The sequence below is a fragment of the Poeciliopsis prolifica genome, unplaced genomic scaffold (genome assembly GCF_027474105.1).
Source record: "Poeciliopsis prolifica strain line A6 unplaced genomic scaffold, Auburn_PproV2 SCAFFOLD017, whole genome shotgun sequence".
NCBI classification, from domain to species: Eukaryota; Metazoa; Chordata; class Actinopteri; order Cyprinodontiformes; family Poeciliidae; genus Poeciliopsis; species Poeciliopsis prolifica.
The window spans coordinates 11,261,646-11,267,975 of record NW_026562392.1 but is presented as its reverse complement, the minus strand read 5'-3'; the positions used below and the strand labels follow the sequence as shown (position 1 = coordinate 11,267,975).

Genomic DNA, 6,330 nt, shown 5'->3' with positions numbered 1-6,330 from the left:
GTTGTTGAGGATATAACTTTATTAATCCCCAAAAGGAAATAACAGTTGGCATAGCAGCCTAAGAAATAGAAACAAAATAAAACAATGTATAATCAGGAATATTATTTTGGTGATGTGATGTTGTGGAGCCAGATGGCACAAATGAGCCACCGATCTGCTGAATGAGTCCGTGGCTCTAGGAGCTCCTTTGCTGCCTACGCTCAGAGGGATTGTCCATGAAGGCCTTTAACATCCCACTCACCCTTTGCTTGGTCACTCCCTTCACACTGCCCATTTCTGGTGGCATTCCTTTCCAGCTTACTTAGCTTCTTGATGATGTGTGACCCATTGCCCCCTCCCTAGCACACCAGAACACACAAAAAAAATCCTTCTTAAAATGGGTGTGGGGCCTTCTGCTCAAATTGTATTAAGCTGGAGGTGATAACTCTCACATCATCCAGTGAAGCCCTCAATCAAGTCCCTGTCTTCCTCCTCCCTGTCATCTGTAGTGCAGCCAAAAATACAGGGGCCATCTGACAACTTCTGTAGGTTGTTTGTTCCAGAGCTGAAGCGAAAGTCAGAGATGGAGAGTGTAAAAAGAAACTGTTGTAATACACTTCCCTGGGGTGTGCCCTTGTTGTTCACCACAACATCAGAGAGAGAGAGACGTGCAGCCTGACACACTGCGGCCTGTTAGTGAGGTAATCAGTAATCCAGGCCCGCTGGTCTCATAGAGAGGATGGTATAAGAAACAGAAAAGCATCATCCTCACTGTGATGTGTGGTTTATCTGGGTGGCATAAGCTCTGTGAAGTATCATCTTCAAGTCGGACTACACAGGATCCAGGCAGTCACTCATCACAGGCCTGAAGTGCTGCAGTCCCTCCACTGTCTGCATTTGATGATAGTGCCACAGGCCTGAAGTTGGAAAGGTTTCTGTCCCTTTTATGGGACAGAAAACATCCCAGAACGTCTCCCAAATCTCCAGCACCTTCTTCAGCTTCAATGGCAGGTCAAAGAGATTTGTAACGCTGTTGTCAAACACTCAGCTCACACCTGGAGGACCCTTGGATGGATGTCATCGGTCCGGATTCTGGTCAGCTGTCACCTTACCTGGCTGGTTGATCAACAGAAATTAGTGGCTTTTTCAAGAAGTATGTCTTTTTTTATGGTAACATGTCTCAGCCTGTTTCCCAGAAAATATGAACAACATAAAGTTTGTGAGATAATTTGAACTAAATTGAGGGTGATAAGATTCTGCTGAGGTTAATAAAAGAGTATGAACCCAATTGTATCAATTCAGGCTTTTCTTCAAGGTCCACAGTCTGTTTCCCGTGAGTACACTGTGCACACGCACCACCCACACACAGCTGTGTGTGGGTGTGTGCGTGTGCTCACACACACATATTAAATGCACCCACACTGTTGGACAGATTGTGCGGAAAATTGTTTCATTTTGTAATCTCCTGTGTGTGTCACATAGTGAACCTAACAGTCAGGGTTGAACAACATCATCATTAAATGAATACACACAAGAAATACACCACATCTAAAATATTCTGATTTTTGCTGCTACTTTTGTGGCCAGGGTTTAATGTAAATACATAATGTGTGTTAGTGTGTGTAGAAAGAACTGGTCAGCAAATATATTGCAAGACTGGCCAATAAATGCTTATATTTTCCTCCCTACTAGTTAATGAGAAGGGTGTAGGTTATTTTTTTTTTCTTAAACTATTATTTTTTCTTACCATGTCAATAAAGAAAATGACTTTATACTATGAAAAAATACAATTATTCCACATTGCTGTTACTCCTTGAGAGATGCCTAGCTCATTGGTTCTCAGAAACAAAATTGGTTAAATGAAATTGCCTCGAACCCAGCCTGCCAGTTTTGTGAGTGAAATTAGTTTGAGGCTTAATTTTCTTTTAAGTGAAAAAAGTGTTTGTCCTCACCACGATGCTCTTTCCTGCAAAATTCCATTTCCAGATTATGATTTACTGGAAAATGAAGAAGCGTAAAAATGTAACACATGGTAGCACTGTAACCAGTGCTTCCAGTTTGCGTTGCAACAGTAAGCCGTTCTTGTGACGTTTCCTTCATTTTGACCAATCACACTCTGTGCAGTACTTTGGTTTAAAAAAATATATAACAGGCCACCAACTAATATCAAACCAGCTGCTATTGAAATCCACATGACAATTATTGTCCAATAATAGATTGACATTAAAATTATAAGTTTGACTTTATGTAAATCCCTCCAACTCATTTAAGTCCACAATACATTTTACCGTTTTATACAGACAAGGTTTGGACTTGGGATTATTTTTCACTCCAAAAAGCAACAAGTAAACATTTGTTATAATCAAAGTACTGGAAACGGTGAAATCCACATAAAAATGCAAAACATGCTGAATCTTCAAAGAAATAGAGTACAACAAAAAAGACGAGAGTGGAAAACGACCAAAAGCTCTGATTGATGTTACAAACACCTTGTTGGGTCCAACCAAGAACGAGAAACATGTAAATTATAAAGTGGCCAAATAGTAAATTTTCAAACAAAGAAACCACAATAGTGGTGTGGGTGTCTGTTTAGTAGTTGAAAGCTGTGAGTTTAATGTCAGCTTCCTACTGTGATATATTGATGTGCCCATGGGCAAGGCATGTGTGTGTGATTGGGCCTGTGTATGAAGTAATTGATATGACTAGAAAAGTACCATATCAATTGAGTCAGTTCATAAAAATGTGACTTTTTTGGCACCATAATTATGAGCTAAATCCTTAACATGTTGAACATGAAGACAATCAGTAAAATTCTATGTTTCATATTGCATTTGAACATTTATCTGGATAACCGCACTGACCAGCAATATTTTCCTACAACGTCTCCCCCTGGGTAATTCATGGGACTTGTCAAGGATTGTTGGGGTCTTTTTTCCCTGAGCACACTGTGCACACACACCCACCCACGCACACACCCACACACACACAAGGTCAATGCCCTTAGCATTAACCTTGGCTGAGGCTCCATCGTTTTTAATGAGGATCACAAAAGTACAGAAGTCCAGGCAGCACAGGTGAGCAATGAGACAAGGAACTCAGACGCTGGTAGCACTGGAAACACACACAACTGGAACGGGACAAACAACGAACGAGGAAACCACAACAAGGATCCAGTAGGGAAACAGAGACACAGGTGAGTATAAATACACTGAGTGTAATCAGGGGAAACGAGGGACGTCTGAAAATAACCAAAGGTTAGACGATGACACACAGAAAACCACGTCCTCACAGGACTGATGAAAAATACGAATATTCCAAAGATTTGATATGATGTCAAGCATTATTATATTTAATTGCTCCACACCTGATGCTGGGTACACCGCGATGACTTCAGGAAGTTAAGACCACATTGTTGCAGAGTTTTAGTTGATCTGCTACATTTATTTTTTTCTCCATCTAAAATTTGCTCCTGTAAGATGTAAAAACAACTCTACATAATAATCAGCTTATGACGTGGGGAACGTTTGATTGTAACAATTTCTGACTTCAAGGTCTAAATTTTTGCTTTATAAGCACAAGACTCACCCTCATCACAAAATAGGACAAAATAGGACAGAGACATGATCTTTGGCTTGAAAAGGTTCAAATCTTACAAGATTTAATTTCAGTCAAAGCTTCAAGGTGAGTGGATCATTACTTTGAAGATTAAGAAGAATTCACTAAAGACTTTAATATATTTTTATTAATCTTTATGTTGATTTTTTTTTAGACTTCTCGTCAGCTAATAATGGAGCTGAAATTGTGGCTCCCGATTCTGATGGTTTTTGGTAAGCTTCACCTTAAAATGACAATCCATGGAATATCATCGTTCTATCACTGTCTACTTGCTGAAAAATATTTAACGCTTCATTGCAGGGATGGCTGAATCTCTAGGCACGAGCAAGGACTGGTCCATAAAAGTGCCATCAAAAAATCCCTGTTCTTCAAGGCTCATGTGTGGTCATTCCCTGTACGTACATTTACCCCCGGATAGATAGCATCGAAGACATGGAAGGGATACTGGAAGAGACGGGGCACAGTTGTTGCATCAAATTTCCCCAATTTGAAACTAACGCGTGAGTTCAAACATCGATCCAGAATTAGAGGAACCCTTCAAAGCGGCAACTGCACCTGGCAGCTGAATCGTGTCAGAACAACCGACACTGGTCCGTTTCACTTCAAAATTGAAATCCCACAACATAAAAGCCACAGTTTCTCAAAAAATAAGGTCACCCTCAATGTCTTCCGTGAGTATATTAGAGACCTTTTCAGTAATTTCTACACCATTTACTTTAAGATAGTAAAACATGTTTGAATAACTATTTAACAAGTGATTTTGTGAAAACTGTTTATTGTACAGGAGTTCCTGAGCCGCCCATCATGTCTGTTGCAATCCAACGTAAAGTGACCGCCACCTGCAAAGTTACTCATGTCTGTCCATCATCTCCTCCCAAATTCTCCTGGAGCCACTATGGAAAGATAAAAACGAAGTCAAAAAAGCTGAATAAATGGTTGTGGTCAACAAAGTCGACTCTCACCTTTATCCCTCACAAACACGACTACAACAAGCCTTTAAACTGCAGCGTATTGTTCAAAGGCAATAAGACTACAAAGGGCTCTGTGCTTCTCATCAAGTAGAGTGTCAAGTGAAACTAAATACGGAGTACTAAATTAGAGCAATATTTTTAGAGCTATCTGCCATGATGACAAAGTGATTTTGCAGAAAAAGGCCTGAATTAGTAAAAAAAAAAAAAAAATGTATACGGACAAGAAATGCTTATTGTTGCATGCTTTGATTCATATTACCTTTTGAGTTTAACTTTACCTAAATCTTTCAAAAACGTGTTGGAGGCACAAATGTTAGAATTTTTTTTTTTTACCTTTGATTATTTTCTAATAGGTTTTATGGATTAATTTTGTTTAGCTGTTTTCTTTTACTCTTCATAAACTGCAAGATCATACACTGACTATTAAATATACATCATAGTCCAAAGTCTACAAGTTTCCTTGTTTCTTTGTATTAAAGCTTTCATCAAAGTGCTAAGATTATGACATTTTTGTGTTTTTTCTCTCTTAACTTTTGTCTCAATTATCTGGAATGTGTGAAATAGGAAACTGTTGTGGCTGCAGCCTCCCATTTGTGGTGAATGGAGAACATGGGGTATTTAATTTAGCACTTCAAATGGGCCACCAGAACCTTCATCATCAGAAGAACTGCACAAATAGCAACTAAAGTAATAGTATTATTCTCTTTAAATCTACATTGCATGGTTCATTGGGTAACTTTTACTGTTCCTCACGAAGAAAATGTGGATAAAATATATATGGGAACATTAACTTTTTTCTATTAACCATATTATGATAGTTTTTCTCTTTCAAAGGTGAGAAAATGACTTGATGCACTATATTTAAGTCCATTGTCAACCCACTGTCAAAAAGAAAAGAAGGGAAGTAAAATAAAAATAAAAATTACTCTGCCCTTATTTTTGGCATTTTCCATGGTTTTGAATCACAGTACACACTAGTCATGCATAGCTCACTGTTTGCCATGATTAATGGTTGTAGAGATGTACAAAGTACAAAGTCCAGGCAGCACAGGTGAGCAATGAAGCCAGAAACTCAAAACACTGGAAGCACTGATAAGTAGGAGAATGACACGATTTATGAAAGCAAAGAGAGCCATCTGACGGGAAACACAGTCAGAGGTGGAAATTAAAAATTTTCCCCACCAGCCACAGCAGCTAGTAGAGAAACATTTTTACCGGCCAATCAGTCATGTCACCAGCCACAGGTTTTTTTTTTCTTTCAATTACAAACCCCACAAGTACAAGCAAATTATCGGAAATGTATGATTTATTCTTAACTCTATGAAAACCAATTTACTGAAAATAAGTTTACCTTACAGATGTACATATACATGTTGTAGTGCAATAAGTTAATTTGAAGTAATTACTATCGGCAAACATTAACTACACCACCCTAACATTCTTGCAATTGTATGATGAACATTTCCACATTTTGGCAACGACCCTCCCTCAGTATTTATTAAAGATGTGTCCAGTCAGTTTTAATATATTTTTAAATTGGATCAATAGTTGTTTTCTAACAGTTTTATTTGCTTTTCTGAATGGGGTTTTGTGCTTTTTAGCTTTTTCTCATAGTTTTTCTGACCTGCCCCGTCTCCTCGGTTCATTTGCTTGGACTCCGGTTAGCTGGAATGGCATTAATTATCAAACTTAGAGGGGAGGGGCGATTTCATTGGATAAGCCCAATGAAAGCAACCAATAGGCTGTCGCGGTTGACAAATTTTTT

At 38.7% G+C, this 6,330-nt stretch overlaps 1 long non-coding RNA gene across 1 annotated transcript; it reads left to right on the top strand.

Annotated features, from left to right (window-relative positions):
* Nucleotides 1–3,582: 3,582 nt before the first annotated feature.
* On the top strand, nt 3,583–5,092 carry LOC129367604 (uncharacterized). Its single transcript, XR_008606728.1, has 4 exons — nt 3,583–3,660; nt 3,749–3,806; nt 3,895–4,265; nt 4,379–5,092. It is a non-coding gene; the product is annotated as an uncharacterized LOC129367604 (long non-coding RNA).
* The last annotated feature ends 1,238 nt before the right edge of the window (nt 5,093–6,330 follow it).